Here is a 23,370-nt window from a genome sequence, read left to right as displayed (position 1 = left end):
TGCTCCAAAGCTGCAGTGGGGGAAAGTCAATATATAAGGTTTTGTTGAAGGGGGAGTACAATACCATGAAGCACCCATTTTACAAAGGTTTTTGTTAGTCATGAGGATCTGATAACACCATGAAGGGATTTAGTGCTTCTGTAGATAGGAAGAGATGCAAGGATTGAGATGATAAAATCTTTCCTAAAAACATCCAACTATCTAAAGTCCTGTCCCCCCAGATTCCCTGGAGCTCAGAGTGCCTCACTCCACCCTGAACTCCCTCAGGGGGTGTTGAAGGTCAACAGCTATAGCAACATGGGGTTCAATCTCTGTAGAGGCAGATGGCAAATGGCTTTGTTGTTCAGTCATTGGCACTGCTCTTGGTAAGTGCCAGTTTGTAGTTGACATGGCCCCCTTGTTGTCATAAATCCGACCATACATTGGGGGCCATTTCCCACCATTTTGTCCAGTGTTGCTGGGAAGGCTCATTCCCAGTTCTGAAGAAGGTTTTTGATAAGACACTCAATGTGCTATTACTGGACTAGGTCTTAATAGTCAAAGATCTCTGGATACCTGTCTTCTTGTTATGGTCCAGGAAAGTATTCCTTCTCATTGGGTCTTTCCATACCTAGAGTTACACTGTTATAATCATTGATCATATATCAAGCTATACTTTAATCAACTGCTTCAAGTATAGTCATCATTTCCATTGGAGGCTCAGTCATATACTTGGTAATACAAGAAATAATCTTGTGAAACAAGCAAAATACAAATGGTATAGTTAATAACATCAGTGGAATTAAAAGTAAATATTTTAGCCATGAGCCTCCCACAACAGTTTTTTGTTTGTTTGTTTGTTTGTTTATTTTTTAAGATCATGAAGACTAGGGAATGAATCACTTAAAGCAGAAATCTCATTTTTCATGTGGTTCAAATGTGTCACGTTAAAGGATTCATCAGGTATGAAAATACAGCATTCAGTTTGAATTGTAGCACAGACATCTCGCTGGAATGCTATAAGGTGTCAAGGGCCTTGCAGTTGTGTAGCACTGCCTTTCTTATCATAGAGACAGAATTCAATAGGCTAATAGCCTGATTACTATCATTTAAAGGTTATGAAAGTTGTTAAGGCTTCAGTTCAGTTCAGTTTAGTCGCTCAGTCGTGCCCAACTCTTTGCGACCCCATGAATCACAGCACGCCAGGCCTCCCTGTCCATCACCGACTCCCGGAATTCACTCAGACTCACATCCATCTAGTCAGTGATGCCATCCAGCCATCTCATCCTCTGTCGTCCCCTTCTCCTCCTGCCCCCAATCCCTCCCAGCATCAGAGTCTTTTCCAATGAGTCAACTCTTCGCGTGAGGTGGCCAAAGTACTGGAGTTTCAGCTTCAGCATCAGTCCTTCCAAAGAAATCCCAGGGCTGAGCTCCTTCAGAATGGACTGGTTGGATCTCCTGGCAGTTAAGGGACTCTCAAGAGTCTTCTCCAACACTACAGTTCAAAAGCATCAATTCTTCGGTGCTCAGCTTTCCTCACAGTCCAACTCTCACATCCATACATGACCACAGGAAAAACCATAGCCTTGACTAGACGAACCTTTGTTGGCAAAGTAATGTCTCTGCTTTTGAATATGCTATCTAGGTTGCTCATAACTTTCCTTCCAAGGAGTAGGTGTCTTTTAATTTCGTGCCTGCAATCACCATCTGCAGTGATTTTGGAGCCCCCCAAAATAAAGTCTGACACTGTTTCCACTGTTTCCCCATCTATTTCCCATGACGTGTTGGGACCAGATGCCATGATCTTCGGTTTCTGAATGTTGAGCTTTAAGCCAACTTTTTCACTCTTCACTTTCACTTTCATCAAGAGGCTTTTTAGTTCCTCTTCAATAAGGCTTAGATATGGTCAATTACATCCTCCAACCCAACAGAAGGCACACACACACACACACACAAACTGCTACTGACCACTCATCGAAAATAAATTTCCTAGGAGGTATCCAATCAGAGCCCTAGAGAACAGAAATCCACCTAGAGAACAGGGAACCTAGAAGTACTAGGCACAGGTAATTGGCCAAAACCAAATAATTGGATTGAGTTTTAAACTAGCATAGAATCATGTCCACAATAGAAAATATGTGACTGATAGGCATAGGTCCAAGGAATCAAGAAAACATTATAAATGATCATAAAATTCAGATCAGCATCTTAGGCAAGCTATCTGCTTCTGATGCCATCTTCTTCTCATTCTAGTGCAGTGTAGTTTCCTCTGTTTGAGCACTGTTTTAAGGTGAGTTTGAGGTCAGCAGGCCTCTCTACAGACGAGTCCAGCTTAGGAGCCTTTTAAAAATAAGTTGTTCCCTCTTGCCAAATGCCACCAACATGGTGTTCAGGCACTTCATAGAGGTTGGCTGGGTGACCTATACCTCCTTGGAGTCTTGTGCCCAGAAGCTGGTCATGATTGTAGACGTTGATAATCAGAACAGGACTTTGGTGGATGGACTTTGTACTCAAGTATGGAGCAAGGAGAGATAAGAAAGCCTTCCTCAGCAATCAATGCAAAGAAATAGAGGAAAACAACAGAATGGGAAAGACTAGAGATCTCTTCAAGTAAATTAGAGATACCAAGGGAACATTTCATGCAAAGATGGGCTTGATAAAGGACAGAAATGGTATGGACCTAACAGAAGCAGAAGATATTAAGAAGAGGTAGCAAGAATACATAGAAGAACTATACAAATAAGATCTTCACAACCAAGGTAATCACGATGGTGTGATCACTCACCTAGAGCCAGACATCCTGGAATGTGAAGTCAAGTGGGCCTTAGGAAGCATCACTATGAACAAAGCTAGTGGAGGTGATGGAATTCCAGTTGAGCTATTTCAAATCCTGAAGGATGATGCTGTGAAAGTACTGTATTCAATATGCCAGCAAATTTGGAAAACTCAGCAGTGGCCACAGGACTGGAAAAGGTTAGTTTTTATTCCAATCCCAAAGAAAGGCAATGCCAAAGAATGCTCAACTACCGCACAATTGCACTCATCTCACACGCTAGGAAAGTAATGCTCAAAATTCTCCAAGCCAGGCTTCAGCAATACGTGAACTGTGAACTTCCAGATGTTCAAGCTGATTTTAGAAAAGTCAGAGGAACCAGAGATCAAATTGCCAACATCCACTGGATCATCAAAAAAGCAAGAGAGTTCCAGAAAAAACATTTATTTCTGCCTTATTAACTATGCCAAAGCCTTTGACTGTGTGAATCACAATAAACTGTGGAAAGTTCTGAAAGAGATGGGAATACCAGACCACCTGACCTGCCTCTTGAGAAACCTATATGCAGGTCAGGAAGCAACAGTTAGAACGGGACATGGAACAACAGACTGGTTCCAAATAGGAAAAGGAGTACGTCAAGGCTGTATATTGTCACCCTGCTTATTTAACTTATATGCAGAGTACATCATGAGAAACACTGGACTGGAAGAAGCACAAGCTGGAATCAAGATTGCTGGGAGAAATATCAATAACCTCAGATATGCAGATGACACCACCCTTATGGCAGAAAGTGAAGAGAAACTTAAAAGCCTCTTGATGAAAGTGAAAGTGAAGAGTGAAAAAGTTGGCTTAAAGCTCAACATTCAGAAAACAAAGATCATGGCATCTGGTCTCATCATTTCATGGGAAATAGATGGGGAAACAGTGGAAACAGTGTCAGACTTTATTTTGGGGGGCTCCAAAATCACTGCAGATGGTGATTGCAGGCACGAAATTAAAAGACACCTACTCCTTGGAAGAAAAGTTATGACCAACCTAGATAGCATATTCAAAAGCAGAGACATTACTTTGCCAACAAAGGTCCATCTAGTCAAGGCTATGGTTTTTCCTGTGGTCATGTATGGATGTGAGAGTTGGACTGTGAGGAAAGCTGAGCACCGAAGAATTGATGCTTTTGAACTGTAGTGTTGGAGAAGACTCTTGAGAGTCCCCTGGACTGTACGGAGATCCAAACAGTCCATTCTAAAGGAGATCAGTCCTGGGTGTTCTTTGGAAGGACTGATGCTGAAGCTGAAACTCCAATACTTTGGCCACCTCACGCGAAGAGTTGACTCATTGGAAAAGACTCTGATGCTGAGAGGGATTGGGGGCAGGAGGAGAAAGGGATGACAGAGGATGAGATGGCTGGGTGGCATCACCAACTCAATGGACATGAGTTTGTGTGAACTCCGGGAGCTGGTGATGGACAGGGAGGCCTGGCGTGCTGTGATTCATGGGGTCTCAAAGAGTTGGACATGACTGTGCGACTGAACTGAATTGAACTGAACTGATGGAGACAGGCTATGCCTTTCAAATACATCAGCTCACTGATTTCCTCTTCAAGTTCCCACACAGTGCTCACCAGAATTATGTTGGAAAAGCCTAGGAGAAGGCAGATATCCCTGCAAAGTGAGCGGCCACAAGGTGGGTCAAGAAGATTGAAGCCAGAAAAAAGAAATCCAGGATGACAGATTTCAATTGTTAAAAAGTCACAAAGGCATTGAAACATGTTTAATATCATACATGAAACAAATCGCCAGTCCAAGTTCAATGCATGATACTGGATGATTGGGGCTGGTGCACTGAGATGACCCAGAGGGATGGTATGGGGAGGGAGGAGGAAGGGGGGTTCAGGATGGGGAACATGTGTATACCTGTGGCAGATTCATGTTGATGTATGGCAAAACCAATACAATATTGTAAAGTAAAAAAATAAATAAAATATATTTGACTATAAAATTAAAAAAAAAAAAGTCACAAAGGCAAGACTCATCAAGTTTGAAGTTAAGAAACTTGAAAAGGCAGCTCTCTTGAAAGCTTCTCCCAAAAAAGCACTTACTGTTAAGGGGACAGCTGCAGAAGCTGTTGCCACTGCCAGTGTTCCAGCAAAAAGAGAAAAAAAAGATGACCATTGCGGGTAAGAAGGCATCAGCCCAGGAGGTTCCTGCCCAGAAAGCTGCAGGTCAGAATGTAGCACCTTCTCCAAAAGCTCAGAAGGGTCAGAAAGCTCCAGCCCAGAAAGCACTTGCTCCAAAGGCATCTGGCAAGAAAGCATGAGAACATAAACTATTCTAAACAGAATAAGGTGCTTTTTGACATGCTGGCAAATTAACATAAATAAGTGGTTCACACTCTTATATTGAGGCATCACTAGCCAACCCCTTGTGGTATACCTTGACTGAATTATACTGGGACATTGTGATATGGTGACTGAGATCTGACTTCTTGGACATAAACTAGGGATTCAGGCACTTGATTTCTTTTCTAGGTGTTGTTGTCTATGTTTGTGTGTCCTTCTGGAAGGATGAAATGTTTGCCTTTTTCTCGAGTTTTTACTTAAGTTTTATTCTAGATCACTTTGGAAAAAATGGTGCTTTCTCTTGGTTCTTTAATGCACTCACCATGTAAACAATTATAAGGGCTGTATAAAAAGTTACTTGAACATGTCTCCTTCACCACAGGCTTCCAATCTAAGACTTAAGAGACCATTCATTCTTTTATCTTTGTGACCCTAAGGAAGAAAGAGAATCATCTTCAAGCTGTATCCATAGAGCTGTATTTTGAAGACCTGCTAACTGAAAACAATATCTCACTCAGATTTGCCTTAGACAATTTTAAAGCAGATTATTTCCATCCCTTCTGTCCTATGGAACAACACTCCCTTTTGTGTTTCATGTGCAAACCTGTGGGTTCTTTTGGTTGTTTTGTCCTTGTTGCTGCTCTATATAATTAGAGAATTTCTGAGTTTGCAAAAAGCATATGAGTTGTCTAATCTAGTCTCTATACATTAGCAATATCCTCTGCTACTGTTGGAGAACTTACTACTTTGGTGTCAGTGTAGTCTATTGTTGGGTGATACTTAAGGCTTTAAAAGTTCTTAGTCTATAGTGATAAGAAGACTGCTTTCCTAGAACTTCTATTCTGGATTCTATTTTTGACCTTGAGACATCATCATAGAAATCTACTTAATCAAACCATAGTTTTTTTCTCTAAATGTGTGAGATACTGCTTTTATTGATCTCACTAGAATGTCCATCACTTCATGGCAAATAGATGAGGAAACAGTGGAAACAGTGGTTGACTATTTTTGGGGGCTCCAAAATCACTGCAGATGGTAATTGCAGCCATGAAATTAAAAGACGCTTACTCCTTGGAAGGAAAGTTATGACCTAGACAACATATTAAAAAGAAGAAACATTACTTTGTCAACATAAGTCCATCTAGTCAAGGCTATGGTTTTTCCAGTAGTCATGTATTAATGTGAGAGTTGGACTAGAAAGAAAGCTGAGTGCCAAAGAATTGATGCTTTTTAACTGTGGTGTTCGAGAAGACTCTTGAGAGTCCCTTGGACTGCAAGGAGATCCAACCAGTCCATCCTAAAGGAAATCAGTCCTGGGTATTCATTGGAAGGACTGATTCTGAAGCTGAAATCCCAATACTTTGGCCACCTCCTGCAAAGAGCTGACTCATTTGAAAAGACCCTGATGCTGGGAAAGATTGAGGGCAGGAGGAGAAGGGGACAACAGAGGATGAGATGGTTGGATGGCATCACCGACTCAATGGACATGGGTTTGGGCGGACTTTGGTAGTTGATGCTGGACAGGGAAGCCTGGTGTGCTGCAGTTCATGGGGTCACAAAGAGTCAGATGACTGAGCGACTGAACTGAACTGAACTGAGAATGACTTATCCCTATACAGAGCCATAATATTCAATTAACTAATTTATTAATAATTGCCAAAAGCTTGTAAGGTATATATAACTGTTTCCCTTTTATAGGTGAGCAAATAAGTTGAGATTTAGCTATCCTATGAACATATGTTTATAACATATTGATGCTTTTGAACTGTGGTGTTGGAGAAAACTCCTGAGAGTCCCTTGCACTGCAAGGAGATCAAATCAGTCAACCCTAAAGGAAATCAGTCATTAATATTCATTAGAAGGACTGATGCTGAAGCTCCAATACTTTGGCCACCTGATGTGAAGAACTGACTCATTGGAAAAGACCCTGGTGCTGGGAAAGATTGCAGGCAGGATGAGAAGGGGATGACAGAGGATGAGATGGTTGGATGGCATTATTGACTCTATGGACATGTGTTTGAACAAGCTCTGGGAGTTGGTGATGAACAGGGAAGCCTGGCGTCCTGCAGTCCATGGGGTCACAAAGAGTCAGACACAACTGAGCAACTGAACTAATCTGCATGTGAAGGCATGGTGATAAGAGGGTATAGAATGTTATAGATAACAAACATTGTCTCTTATCTGTGTAGAGATTGCGACCTAGTCAAAACTCAAAAGAAGTACGTCTACATGTATAGACAAGTGCTAGGGAAATAAAAAGGGCAAAGTGCCCTGAGAGAATTTCCAGGGTTTGGGAGCAATGGCTGCAAGCTGAGTGTTCAGGGAAAGGAAGTTCTCTTTTAAAAAACATTCAAGAGTGACATGAGAGACAGGAGAAGTATGAGTCAAAGACTCATCTGAAGAGTTAGACCTGCAAGTAGGAAGATCTAGGGTAAAAGAGTTTCATGTGGTGAAGGAACTTCAGGAAGGCCAAAGTGATAGAGCCCAGTGATCAGAGAGGAGAGCTGGACAAGAAGAGTTTAGAGTAGGCATGTAGAGTGTGTTGTTGGTCAGGCACTAAGTCACATTTGACTCTTTGCAGCCCCATGGACTGTAGGATGCAAGGCTTCTCTGTCCTCCACTTTCTCATGGACACAAATAAATCCAAATTCATGTCCAATGGATCGGTGATTCCATGTAGAATATGATTAGGTATTTAAGTCAATGTTTATTTTAAGCCAATGGAAAAAGAGTTTTATGCAGGGGAATGACATGATCTGATTTATATTTTGAAAGAAATCTGTCTTGCTACACTGTGTAGTATGGATTAGGGTGAGGAATGAATAATGATTGGAAGGAGAAAATATATGAAGCAAGTGCAGCAATGAAGAAATGAGATAATAGCAGATACAACAATGTTGAAAATGGAAATGGAGAAAAGTTGATGAATAAAAGTGTTATTTGCAATGTAAGTTATATGTGGTTTGATAATGAATTAGAGATGAGTAAATGATAAGTGAAGGCTGAATCCTAAGTTTCTGGCCTAAGCAGCTTCTTCAATTAAATCACTTATTGTAATGGAGGAAGACCAGAGTGGGAACAGATGTTAAGGATGAAGGCAAGATTTTAGCTTTTCAGAATGCATACATTTCTTTTTGAAGTCTAGTTAATTTATAATATTGTATTAGTTTCCAAAGTATAGCAAAGTAATTGTTATACATTTTTTTTCAGATTCTTTTCATTATAGGTTATTGCTGTACCTATTTCATATATAGTGGTGTATATCTGTTAATCCCTTCCTACTAATTTATCCCCTCATTTTCCCCTTTGGAAACCATAAGTATGCATTTTATAGAATACCTAACTTTTTAATGAAATCCGTTCTTTAATGAAATCCATCCATCTAGACCTAGATGGATTTGCAACTCACTGATTTGTTCATTTTGACAAATATTTTTGAGCATCTTCTTAGTTCTGAAAACTATGTTGGCCAATGGAAACAGAATATATAAGACAGGACCCTTGTGTATAAGAGGCTCACTATCCAGTTTGGAGGAAAAAATGGTAAATCAGTGATTAAGTATTTTAAATGTTGTGATAAAGATATACAGAAGGTGCCATGGACACAGAGAACATAGGTAACTAACATAAATTAAGATCAGAAAAAGGTCGCTGGGGAGGGAGGAGGGAGGAGGGTTCAGGATGGGAAACACAGGTATACCTGTGGCGGATTCATTTAGATATTTGGCAAAACTAATACAATATTGTAAAGTTTAAAAATAAAATAAAATTAAAAAAAAAAGAAAGAGTAAATGCCTTCGATTCAAGGTTTTAACCCTGATTTCAGCCTCTCAAACTGTGTGTCTTTAGACAGGTACCTAATTTCTCTAGTTTAATTTCTATTACATGTTATCAAAATACTAATTTTACTAGATTATGAAGTTTAAAAAGTAGTCAATATATGTTTAGGGAACCCTCTTTCCTGATTAAATCCTCTTTCTGATCAATATCTTTTCAATTTAATAGAGAGATACAGGGAGTGTGTTTTAAACAATTTTTATGAAAGAACATTTATTGGGCTATAAAAAAAGCAATGTTAACATTTTTACTTGTTGGGACATAGAGTTCTACAATTTCTTTTTATGGGTAAGCTTGTTTTCCTTCATCTTTTTTTTCCTCTCCTGCACTCAAAGCCAGCTCAAACATGGTAACAGTAAATCATTCCATTTGGGTTAATACATGTTGCTATAGGTGTAGGTACCTCTCAGTCCCCTTGCTCATCCCTGAGACAGAGAGGGAATTAGCCAGACCTTCATTAGAATCCTTGCTGTGCACATTAAACCCTTGAGTACCCTGTAATATGATCTCTATTTTCCTTACCTTTCAAAGTTCTGGCTCCAGAGAAACCACAGCTCTGTTGGTTTTTGTGAACAGACCACAATGATATTTTTTAACTTTGCTTAATTTTCCTTCCATCTGTTTTTCCTTCAAAAGGCACTTGTTGCTTTTCCCTCTCCCTTTGCTGAATGCCAAGTTTGGTAGGTTTGTTTCTTTCCTTCTTCAGTTGGGCCAAAGTCCCTCCTCTGTAGCTTTGACCCATCTTGTAGACTCATCTTCCTGGACTCTAGGACATGATTCTCTCAGGATCACTGAAGTTTTATAATTTCATTTATGGTCATGTGATGGTCTCCCAAATGATGAAAAATTATTTTTTAAAATAAGCTTTGAAGATGCCCCATCTTGAACTATATTTTGTAAAAGGCTGAAATCTCAGTTGCCTAATCTTTCTCTTTTATGCTGTGTAGCCTGTGGTCTACCCAAACATGAGGGGATACATTAGACCCTGTTCAGAATGGCTCCCTTCTCTGGGTGCCATGATCTTGAGTACAAATGAGGGTTGGATCAATATTGAGAGAAATTTCAAAGTGTGGATATCTCAGTTAATAGAAGTAGTGTGGTAAAGTTCAGTGGTCTCCTGACCATGGCACATTTGATGCCAGTAGCATACAGAATTGCTTCATATAGTTCACAGCAGTAAATAACATTGAATCACACAGTGAGAAAATCATTTCTTTTTCTTTTCTCTTTAAATAATGATCAGGGGCCATCTTTCTGTTATGTAACTCGTCCTCCTCTCTAGAATTTCCTAAGTCCTCTCTTTAACTCAGAAAGAGAAAAGATATCAAGTTCAGAACCTCAACGGAAAGGAACAGCATGTAGCTGGAATTTAGTAATGTTGCTTTGTCTAATTGTATGTTTGCATTTTGCCTTTTATGATTGCCTTTGTGCTGCACTGATTTTCTGTTCATGATAGAAATATAAAGTGTCCTTATAAAACTTCTTTATGTGACTAAAAAATGAGTCAGTTCAAAGTAAAATATCTTTTAAAATACTAGCATAAGAGTTACGTATATGGAGTAAAGATATTGAAAATTACATACAAATGATTGAAGTCAGGAAAATGTCACTATGGTTGAATGACTGTAAATTTTGGCAGACAGCCAGAGACTTGATTTTAAATCCTACCTTTCCTGCTTGTTACCCATATTTGTAATATATTAGTATTTGTAGTATTTATAAATAGCTTACTTATTTAGTCAAAGCCTTTGTTTCCTTGTCTTTAAATTAGGGGGAAAGATCTAATCTATAGGGTCATTTAAAAATAAAATATAATAATATCTGTAATACGTGCCTAGCATAGTACTTGATGCAGAGTAGAAACTCAATAACTGATATCTTCCTTTTCCCTTTTATTTTTGTGTTATACTTGTAACTTTAAAAAAATAATAAAGATTGGCTAAGGATAACAGAACTATGCATCCTTTCCTAGACAGTTAATATATATTTTAGTGAGTTACAAAAATATGTAGCTGTCAGTGCAGCATGGACCTACTGTTAACTACCAAGTACAACTCAAAAAAGCACTGGAAAAATTATTAAGCAAGAGTCACTGAAGACAAGTCTGTGTCAAGATTCCCATTTGGGTCATGTAACCCACTTCCACTGCTAATCTTTCCTTTTGCAACTTCTCGCTTTATATTCAAAAGGTGCCTTTGGAGCACTTCCTGTCTCAGAGTGGCACTATTAATCACACAGATCTGCTAGCCAGAAGGCTGAGGGAGAGGCTTGTCCTGCTCCCCTCCATTCTCTTTCTCTTCCTCTTTCTCCATCTCTCCACCTCTTTCTCCCTCTCTCCATCTCTTTCTATCCCTCTCTCCCCCTCCGTCCTCTATAATCCTAGGTATATTTCAACATCAAACTGTCTCATAAACCTTTTTAATGCCCTTCACACTTTTATATATTTATATAAATATATATTTATATAAATAAATATATATACTTATTCTCCCTAATGTATGCTTTGTCCATAGCAGTAACTACCTAGAAGATCTATCGTATTTCAGTCTCTTCATCTCATCCCATCTTCCTCCATCCAGGGCCACCAAATTCTTCAAATGCTTCATAACATATGTTCCCTGCCTTTTCAAGCCTTGTCATAAACCACCTTCTCCTCTTTCACTGCCATCCACTTTTTACACACACCTTGCCTTCCTCCTGGAAAGTTCAATGTCCTTCCCATCTCCTTGCCCTACTTCCCATTTAGCTACTATTCATCAGATCAGTGGTTCCTTCCTCTGGAAATCTTCCCTGATCTTCACCCAAAACATTCAGTTAGGCCAAGGCTTTTGATTATACATTTTCTTTCCTTGATAACATTTATCTGTAGTTAAACTTTAAAGAATTATTTGTTACTTTTCTCTCCCTGTAGTAAAATGCATATAACATAAAATTCACCATTAATTTAATTAAATGGTAACATTTAATATATTACACTTTTGTGCAACCATCACCACTATCTAGTTCCAGAAAAGTGTTATCACACCAAAAGGAAACCCCATACCCATCAAGCAGTCAGTCCCTACTTCCTCTGTCCACAGACCCTGGCAACCACTAATCTGCTTTCTGTCTTTATGAATTTGCTGACACTGGATATTTCATATAAATAGGATCATCACTTCATTGTTTTACAACTGCCAATGGGAGTCTCTCTCTCCTAGTCTAGATTTGCCTTTATTATTATCAAATCCTATCTTACAGTACAATTCTTTGCATGTAGACAGTATGGAAAAAATGTTTCTTGAAATGAGTGTTTTTCATTTTTAATTTATCATACCATATATATATATATACACACACAAAATATATTTTTAGTTATGAAAGTAAAGATTTTGCTGTATTTTCCCAGGAGGAAACTGAAGTGAAGATATATAGTATGTTTAATGCATTAATTTCTATTATTGTATACCCAGTACACTATCAAAAGTAGTTTTGAAACTAACAGACAATATGATTCTGGGAAATCAAATAAAATATTAAAGCGGAAATAGATTATCAAAAACTATTAAGGCAAAAGGGAAAACAAACCTATTAACCACTTATGCTGATAGATAACAACCACAATTAAGGACATCACTAAGCTTTCTACAAATGAATGTAAGAAAAGATACTATTATACAATGTTGGAAAGAATCATATCTATTTTAAATGTTGATAATTTTCCTTTAATGATTCCAAAAGAAATTTGTGATTTTTCATTCCTAAATATTTATAGCTAATGAACTTGGGTTAGAAACTACTTTGCAGAATGGATTTGAAGATAATGGTTTTTAGCACTACTTTTTAGGGGTTAAAGTTAGTATCTCTTTTATAAGACATTTATGGTGATGTATCCACTAGTGCTAAAAAAAAAAAGTCAAGCTTAAGAGTCTATGCATGAACCTGGTGGAGTTATTTACTTACTCAGATACCAAATCCCTATTCTATAAGCTTGTCAGTCAAGCTACAATTCAAAGTAATTCCAGAGCAACAAGTTTGCTGAGCTGAGCAATTTTGAAAATACCCACTCTCAATCATAGCAGTGGGTGTAGTTTGGAAATAGGTTTCTATGAAGGCTGGTTTGAACTGTAGGTCAAGCAGAGTGACCTGTGATCATTTATACATAGGCACTATGATCATTTGTCATTATTTTGCACCACCTGGCAAAGATTGAGTCCAAAATAGCCCACCTGTTAGACATTATGTTTTGATCAAAAATCAGATCACATAGACTGGTGCTTCATTGGAAAATTCACCCATGAGTCTGCAAAAATAAAGTATAGTTAAAGCTATTTTCTGTATTTGCAAAACACAGACCTTCCTTTTCTGTAGCTTGGCAGAGAACAAAATTAATAGAAGGTTCTCGTGGGAAACTTTTGGATTTGTTAAGCATTTGATGCTAGCTAAAAGCACTCTGAGTCAATTGAGAGGAGCCGAAACTGCCCAAATTAGAGTTTCTGGTGTACTTAGGAACAATTGCAAGGTTATTTTAGGGAAGCTGGTCTGTAAGGTTTCCTGATTTTTCTGTCAGCACAACACCCCAGCCTCAGGGTTAGATTAATTAAGGCCACACTATGCACACTCCTCTTCCCATCCTGAGAATCATGGTAAAGGTCATAGCCACTAAAACCACAGAGGCCTCAATGACATCCCTTTTAGTGTTAGAATTCCAAGAAGGTTTTTGTTAAAATAAACATCAAGTGATTTTAAATAAACTAAACTGATTATTAGCTGACATGGTTTTCTCCCCCCTTAAGAATGATCCACTGAAACTCAAGTCAAATGCATCCATTCATTCAATAAGTATTATTTGAGCAGACCTACTAAGTGGCACTAGAAATTCAATGATAAAGATTTACATGTTCAGGACACTTAAAGAAACATACATCCTAGATGAGTCATGCATTCACTCAGTCATTCAAAACATATTTTTTGAGTGTCTACTATGTTCCAGTCACTGTTAAATACATTAGAAAATATCACTTAACAAAATAGAACAAGCCTGCATTCCAGTAGGGATGAAAAGACAATAAGTAATAAATTTAATTAATAATTAAGCTATGTATTCTGATGAAAAATATAAATACTATGCAATCAAGAAATAATTAGTAATCAGGAGAACAATATTAAATAAGGTGGTCAAGGTTGGGCTTAGAGAGGAGCTGCCATTTGAGCAGAGACTTGAAGTAGTTGGAGAAGTGGGCCATGCTGACAAGGAATAAAGAGTATTCTAGGCAGTGGGAACTGCCAATGGAAAGGCTCTGTGACAGAGGTAAGCCAGATATATTTGAGAAATTGTGAAAGAGACCAAGGTGACTGCAGAGGAGTGAACAAGGTGGAAATGAGATTAGAAAATAAACAGAGTTGAGTAGGAAACTGAAGAAGCAGGTGGCAGTTCATACAAAGCCCTGTAAGCCATTTAAAGGACTTGGGCTTTTATTCTTAATGAGATGGAAATCAGAGGAGGGTTTGATCTGATTTGTATTTTTAAAGGGTAAGTCTAGCTTCCACACTGGGAATATATGTTAGGGACTTTCAAGGATCAAAGCACAGAGAACTATTAGGAAGCTACTAGAGGAATCTTGGCTAGGGGCCACGATGGTTTAGACCAATGACAGCATTGAAGGTGGTGGGAAATAATCCGATTCTGGAAATAGTTTAAAGGTAGAGCCAACAGATTTCCTGATGGATTGAATGTGAGACCATAGGAGTAACTGTTCACCTAAATTCATAGGAGCAAAGAAAGTTAAGCAAAATTAAAAGGCAGAGGAACTAATTTGAAGTGAAAGAGCAAGAGAAGATTCCTAAAAAAATAAAAAACAGAAATGAACAATTTGTCATAATATAAAAATGATCGTTAGGGAAAAGAATTGATCTAAACACAAATTATTTCAAAAAGGAACTAGAAATTATAAAAGAGACCCTGTCAGAAATGAACAATTGAATAGTTGAAATTAAAAAAAAAACAAAAAAACACTAGAAGGAATGAATAGCAAACTAAGTGACACAGAAAAAAAATGCATAGGTGATTTGGAAGATAGAACAAAAGAAATCATCCAATTAGAACAAGCAGAAAGAAAAAAAAATTACAATGAAAGCAATTTAATAGATCTGTATGGTAACATTAAGCATTACAACATTGGCATTATAGGGGATTCAGAAAGAGGAGAGAGAGAAGCAGATAAAAAATGTATATGAGGACATTATGGCTAAAAAATTCACAAACCTGAAGAAGGAAACACATATCCAGCTACAGGAAGCACAGAAAGTCCTAAACATAATGAGCCCAAACAGACCCACATTAAGACACAGACTAATTAAAATGGCAAAAGTTAAAAATAAAAGGAGAATACTAAAGGGAGAAGGCAATGGCAACCCACTCCAGTACTCTTGCCTGGAAAATCCCATGGATGGAGGAGCCTGGTAGGCTGCAGTCCATGGGGTCACTAGGAGTTGGACACGACTGAGCGACTTCCCTTTCACTTTTCACTTTCATGCATTGGAGAAGGAAATGGCAACCCACTCCAGTGTTCTTGCCTGGAGAATCCCAGGGACTGGGGAGCCTGGTGGGCTGCTGTCTATGGGGTCACACAGACTCGGACACAACTGAAGCCACTTAGCAGCAGCAGCAGCAGCAAAGGCAGCAAGAGAAAAACTAAGAGTTATTTACAAAGGAATCCCCATAAGGCTACCAGTTTTCTCTGTAGAAACTTTGCAGGCCAGGAGGGAATGGCATAATATATTCAAAGTGCTGAAAGGGAAAATCCTACAAACTAGGATATTCTGCCCAGCAAGATTATCATTTAGAATAGAAGAAGAGATAAAGTACTTCTCAGACAAGCTGAAACTAAAAGAATTCATCATACTAAACCTTCTGTTAAAAAAAATGTTGAAGGGTCTTCTCTAAATGGAAAAGAAGTAAGAATCTATAGGAAAGGGAAAATCCCACTAAGAAAGGCAAATATATAGTAAGAATTTAAAGTCAGTCACCTAAATAAACCAATATATAGATTAAAATAGAAACATTTTAAAAGCAGCTGTAACTACAATCCATAGTTAAGGAAAAAGAATGAAGGTATAAAATATAACATCCAAAATAAATGTGGGGTAATGGAGTAAAAAAAGTAGAATGTGTTTGAACTTAAATGACTACCAATTTAAAACAGGTAGATCTAATTATCAGTCCACAGATCAAAAGCCTACAATAGATACAGAAAAACCAAAAAGAAAGGAAAAAATCATACTACTAAAGAAAAACTAATCACAAAAGCACAAGGGAGGAAACAGAGAAGAACTACAAAAGCACCCATAAAACAAGTAATAAATGGAAATAAGTACATATCTATCAATAATTACTTTAAATTTCAGTAGAATAAATGTTCTTATCAAAAGATTCAGTTAAAAAAAAAAAAACAAGGGCTTTCTATATGCTGCATACAGGAGACTTACTTCAGGGGTAAAGACACACACAGACTAAAACTGAGGGGTGGAAAAATATATATCATGAAAAGAGAAATGACAAGAAAACACAGGTAGTAATACTCCTATCAGACAAAATAGATTTTAAAACAAAGCTATAACAAAAGACAAAGGAATGCATTACATAATCATAAAGGGATCAGTACAAAAAGAGGATATTAAAACCATTATTATATATATGCCCAATACAAGAGCCCCTATATATAATACATAAAACAAATACTAACAGACAAAAAAGGAGAAATTGACAATAATTATAAGGGACTTTAACAGCCCACTTACATCAATGGACAAGTAGATTGTACAAGTAAATCCAAGCAGAAAATCAGTAAGAAAACAGTGGTCTTAAGTGACACAATAGGCCAGTTAGACTTAACAGATATCTACAGACTTTACATCCAAAAGGAGCAGAATAAACATTCTTTTCAAGTGCACATGGAACATTCTCCAGGATAGATTATATGCTAGGCCATAAAACAAGTTGCACCAAATTTAAAAGGATACAAATTATATCAAGCATTATATCAAGTATAAAACTAAAAATCTACAACAGAAAGAAAAATGGGAAAAGAACAAACATGTGGAGACTAAACAATATGCCATAAGAAAGGGTCAGTGAAGACAAAGAAGACATGAGAAAATACCTTGAGACAAATGAAGATGGAAACACAACATTGTAAAATTTATGGGATGCAGCAAGCAATTCTGAGAGGGAAGTTTATAGCAATACAGGCTTTCCTCAACAATCAATAAAATCTCAAGTAAACAACCTAATCTATCACCTAAAACAATGAGAAAAAGAAGAACAAATAAAGCCCAATGTCATCAGAAGGAAGGAAATAATAAAAAATCAGAGAGGAAATAATTTGAGATTTTTTTTTAAATAGAAAATATCAATTATAAAGAACTTTTCTCAAAAAAAAAATTAAAATTTATAAGCCTTTAGCCAGGTTCACCAAAAAAAAAAAAAGAGAGAGAGAGAGTAAACCCAAATTAAATTTAAAAAATGAAAGAAGAAAAATAACAACTGATACCACAGAGATACAAAAATTCATAAGAATACTATGAAGAGTTAAATGCCAACAAATTGGACAACTTAGAAGAAATGGACAAATTTCTAGAATCATACAACTTGTCAAGGTTGAGTCAAGAAGAAATAGGCAATTTGAACAGACAGATCACTTGTAGTGAAATTAATTTTTAAGTAAAAAAATTCACAGTAAAGTCCAGAATCAGACAGCTTCACAGGGAATACTACCAAACACATAAAGAAGTATTAATATTTATCTCCTCAAACTATTTCAAAAAATTCAAGAAAACAAAGAACACTCCCAAATTTATTCTACAATACCAGCATTACCTTGATACCAAAACCAGGCAAAGACACTACCAAAAAAAAAAAAAAAAACAAAACCCCAAAATAGAATATTACAGGCCAATACCTTTGATAAATATAGATGTTAAAATCCCCAACAAAATATTAGCAAGCTGCACACAGGAATATATAAAAAGAATCATACACCTTTATCAACACAGACTTATTCCAGAGTCATAAAGATGGTTCAACATTCACAAACCAATCAAAGTGATACACCACAATAACAAAAGGAAGGGTAAAAATTACATGATCATCTCAATAGATGCAGAAAAAGAATTTGACAAAATTCAATATCAATTTGTGATTAAAAAAACTCATTAAAGTGGGTACAGAGGTGATGTATTTCAGTATAATAAAGGTCACTTACAACAAAGTCAAGCTAATGCCAAAGATCCAATAGTTTGGCCATCTGATGTGAAGTGCTGACTCATTAGAAAAGACCCTGGTGCTGTGAAAGATTGAAGGCAGGAGAAGGGGACGACAGTGGACATGCTGGTTCCATGGCATCACTGACTCGATGGACATGAGTTTGAGCAAGCCGCAGGAGATGGTGAAGGACAGGGAAGCCTGCCAAGCTGCAGCCCATGGAGTCACAAAGACTGAGTGAGTAATAACAAAACAAATGGCAAACCCACAGCTAACATCATCAGTTATCATCATTTCAGTTCAGTTGGGTTGCTGACATCATGCTGCTGCTGCTAAGTCGCTTCAGTCGTGTCCTACTCTTAGCGACCCCATGGACTGCAGCCCACCAGGCTACTCCGTCTATGGGATTTTCCAGGCAAGAGTACTGGAGTGGGGTGCCATTGCCTTCTCTGCGCTGACATCATACTCAATAGTAAAAAGCTGAAAGCTTTTTCTCTAAATTCAGGAACAAGACAAGGATGCGCAGTCTTGCCACTTCTATGCCAAGACAGTACTGGAAATCCTAGCCACAACAATCAGATAAGAAAAGGCAATAAAAGGCATCCAAACTGGGGAAAGAAGTAAAACTGTCACTATTTCCAGATGATATAATACTTAACACTGATTAAAGATATTAAAGTGATAGAAAGAAATAGAACAATATCTTGTGCTCTAGGATTGGATGAATTAATATTGTTAAAATGGCCACACTACTCAGAGCAATTTACAATTTTAATACAAACCCTATCAAATACCCACAACATTTTCCCCAGATACAACATACATTCCTAAAATTCACATGGAACCACAAAAGACCCCAAATTGCCAAAACAATCTTGAGAAAAAAAGAACAAACAATCTTGAGAAAAAAGAATAAAGGGGAAAAAAAAAGGAAAAAAGAACAAACACCAGCTTTGTTGATGTCACCTCCAACTCCCCATACCACAAAGCTATAGTAATCAAAAGAGCATGATGCTGGCAAAAAACAGACCTATCGGTCAGTGGAACAGAGCAGAGAGCACCAAAATAAACCCACAGAATCTAGTCTATGGTCAATTAGTCTGTGACAAAGGAGGCAAAAATATATACTGGAGAAAAGATGGCCTTTTCAGCAAGAGGTGTGGGGAAAACTGAATAACTACATATAAAATATGAGCTTAAGAATACTGTCTCATACCAAATATAAAAAATAAATAGAATAAAGACCTAAATGTAAGGCCTAAAATCCATGAAACTCCTAGAAGAGAACTTTGACACAAATCTAAGCAATATTTTTTTTTTTTAGATCTGTCTCCTAAGGTAAAATAAATGAAAGCAAAAATTTTTTAAAGGGACCTAATTAAACTTAAAAAAAAAATGAAACAAACCCTTTTTAACATCAATAGAAGCTATCAACCAAATGAAAAGGCAAACTATGGAATGGGAAAAATATTTGCAAACGATATGATTGATAAGGGGTTAATATCTGAAATTTATAAACACTAATACAACTCAATATAAACAACAAAAAAAACACAACCAAGTAATGGTTAGAAGACATGTATATTTTTCTAAGGAAACCATACAGAGAACCAACAGGCACATGAAAAGAGGTTCAACATTGCTGATTATTAAAGAAATGCGAATCAAAACCACAATGAGCTATCATCTCACACCTGTCAAAATCACTGTCATCAAAAAGTCCACAAGTAACAAATGTTGGAAAGGATGCAGAGATAAGGGAACCCTTGCACACTGCTGATGAAAATGTAAATTTGTGCAACCAGCTACGGAAAACTGTATGGAATGGCCTCAAAAAATGAAAAATAGAACTTTCAAATGATCTAATAAGTGCACTCCTGGGTATACATACAGAAAAAACAAAAATACTAATTTAAAAGATTTGTGTGCCCCAATGTACAATGCAGCATTATTTACAATAGTCAAGGTTAGAAAGCAACCTGAATGCCCATCAACTTACCAATGGGTAAAGAAGAAGTGGCATACATACACACACACCCCACCCCCACATATATATATATGTTGTATATATATATATATGTGTACAACGTATATATATGTTGTACACATGAAACACATATATATATATGTATACAAACACACATACACATACATACAATGGAATATTACTCAACCACAAAATGAATTAAATTCTACCATTTGTGGAAACATGGATAGACCTAAATAATGTTATACTTGGTCAAATTAGTGACACAGAGAAAGACATACTGTATGATATCACTTATACGTAGAATCTAAGATATAATACAAATGAATGTATATGAAAAACAGAAGAATAATTACACATATATACCTGTGGCGGATTCTTTTTGATATTTGGCAAAACTAATACAATTATGTAAAGTTTAAAAATAAAATAAAATTAAAAAAAAAAGAATAATTACAGATATAGAAAACAAGTTAGTGGTTACCAAGTGGGAGAGGGAAGAGGAGAGAGGCTAATTAGGGGTATAGGATAAGGGGGCAGCAGGACAAGATGGGAGAGTAGGACATGAGCTCACTTTTTCTTATGAAAACACCAAAATCACAACTAACTCCTGAATAACCACCAAAAAAAAAGAAATCTAGAACCTACAAAAAAGATACCTTACATCCACAAACCAAGGAGAAAGTACAAGATGGTAGGACAGATACAACAACAATAAAATCAAATCCAATACACACTAGTGAGTGACCCACAAAATGGAAAACAATTACACCCATAGGAGTGAAAGTCCTGGGCCCCACACCAGGTTCCCCAGCCTGAGGGTCTGGCAAAGGAAGGAGGAGCCTCCAGAGTATCTGGCTATGAAAGCCAGAGGAGGTTGATCACAGGAACTCCACAGGACTGGAGGAAACAGAAACTCCAGTCTTGGAGGTCACACACAGGGATTCATGCACACTAGGACGCAGAGGGTGATCTCATAAAAGATTGTAACAGATTTACCTGCCAGGAGTATCAATAAAAGATACAATCTGCTATGTATACAATACTGCTCCTGCTAAGTCGCTTCAGTCGTGTCCGACTCTGTGCGACCCCATAGACGGCAGCCCACCAGGCTCCCCTGTCCCTGGGATTCTCCAGGCAAGAACACTGGAGTGGGTTGCCATTTCCTTCTCCAAATGTATACAATAAATAAGCAAAAAACATAGATTGTACAACACAGGGAATTACAGTCATTATTTTGTATCAATAATAATTTTCAATGGATTATAATCTATATAAATACTGAATCACGTTATATACATAAAACTAATATAATATTGTTAATCAACTATATCTCAATTAAAGAGCAAAAAACAAACAAAAGATCAACCTGAACACTCCTTAAATATCTATTGGTCAAAACTGAGATCAAACTTCATCATGGGTTTGATTATTTAGGGATTGGAAATGAAGAAATGGGTGATAAGGTATTTCAAACAGGCTATCACAATGAACAAAGGCATGGCAGAGAAATAGGGGTGTGTTTTTGTGGGGAAAAAATTGCAGAAAGATGATGTCTGATAGTGTGTGGTCAGGGCGCAGCATGTATAACTGAGTGGGCTATGAGATAAAGGTTGGCAGAAATGTTGGTTAAGTTGTTTTACTCTGCATACAATGATCATCTGTTGGTAAGTTGGATAAAGGGAAGGCAAGATCAAAGCTGTGTTTTGAGAAAAATCTGGAGGATTGGAGAGCGAGTAGAAGTAGGGAGATGAGTTTCAGAAAAACTGCTCAAGCAGAAATGAAACACCTGTTAGAGTTTGTCCACATCAGCTTACAAATTAGCTGGCCCCAACTCAAAGACTATTGCAAGACCAATAAACGAAGAAAGAGAATGTTTCTTGGAGCCTTATTTATTTTGTTTCATCATGTTTCACAATTGTCACTGTTGACTGTCTTCTAAAAACAACCAGGGCAGGATGGATGAAACCATTGGAATTTTTCTTATTTTGTTTTGTAATTTTTTTGCCATGTAATCTTGAGACTACATCTGAGAATCTGGAAATTACTCAGGTGATTTTCTTATTCTCTTTTGAAAAACAAAGATGATAGTCTCTTTTAATTCATCAGATAAAGCCCTGATGCTACTAGTCTGTGCAAACTGTTTATTGAAGCTTGGAATTTAGCACTCAGGGAATGTTTAAATTATCCTGGAGTATCATATCCTCCCCTGATGTCTTGCCAAAGGAAAGAATTCAAGAGATATTTATTGAAAGAATAATAATTTGCTGCAACATTTGTTGCAATAGTTTCTACCTGGATTTTGCCTTCACGGATTTTGTCCTACACATTAGGGTATATCACCTGGCCCCTCAGGCTTCTTGTCCAGTACTGACCTTGAAACTGTTTCTTTGATCTTTTGTGCTGAGTCAGAAAGGAGGGGGTGGGACTACATCTAGACAGTTTTACACATGGAGGTAATGCATAGGAAGTTGGAACGGGTATTAGGGTTGGCAAGACTGCTATTTGTAATTGACATCAGGAGGTATCATTTACAATGAAACCTATGTAAATATATGGGAACAATGGTTGGATCATCCTTCCAGTATTTGATAGATCTATCAGTATCTTATAGGTCAAAGTAACAAAAATAAATAAGGATAAAGAAGATATGAGCAACATTAGCAAGGTAATCCTTATAAATAGTGGATCAGTTTAACAAATTTTAAAATTCACCTTCTGTTCACAAGAAGCATTTAGAAAATATAGCAAGCAAAAGATCATAAACCATTTCACAGCAAATGTCAACAAATAAATATTTGCATCACTTAAAATATTTTCTAACTACAATGCAATTAAATTAAATAAGTAAAAATTCTCTATGCCAATATAACAAAATAGTACAGACTAATTACAGATTGAGAGGAGATATTTGTAATACAGATCTTCAGTTTATATCCCAATAAACCCATGGTAAGTTGAAAATACTGTGAGTCAAAAATTATTTAATACATCTAACCTACAGAATATCATAGCTTACCCTTGCCTACCTTAACACTTACATTACCCTACAGTTGAGCAAAATCATCTCACACAAGGCCTATAAGGTAATAAAGTATTGAAAAACTCATGTAATTTATAGAATAATGTACTGAAAGTAAAAAACAGAATGGTTGCCTGGGTATAGTATGTTGGTGAGTATAGCAGTTTTTTTTATCTTTGTGATCATGTGGCCA

General features: G+C 37.1%; 1 pseudogene; it reads left to right on the top strand.

Moving 5' to 3' along the window:
• The first annotated feature begins 2,361 nt into the window (after nt 1–2,361).
• LOC113890345 lies at nt 2,362–5,068 on the top strand (annotated as a pseudogene).
• The last annotated feature ends 18,302 nt before the right edge of the window (nt 5,069–23,370 follow it).

The sequence above is a fragment of the Bos indicus x Bos taurus genome, chromosome 3 (genome assembly GCF_003369695.1).
Source record: "Bos indicus x Bos taurus breed Angus x Brahman F1 hybrid chromosome 3, Bos_hybrid_MaternalHap_v2.0, whole genome shotgun sequence".
NCBI lineage: Eukaryota > Metazoa > Chordata > Mammalia > Artiodactyla > Bovidae > Bos > Bos indicus x Bos taurus.
Note: the sequence above shows the minus strand (reverse complement) of the source record. Positions and strands in the feature narration are given on the sequence as shown.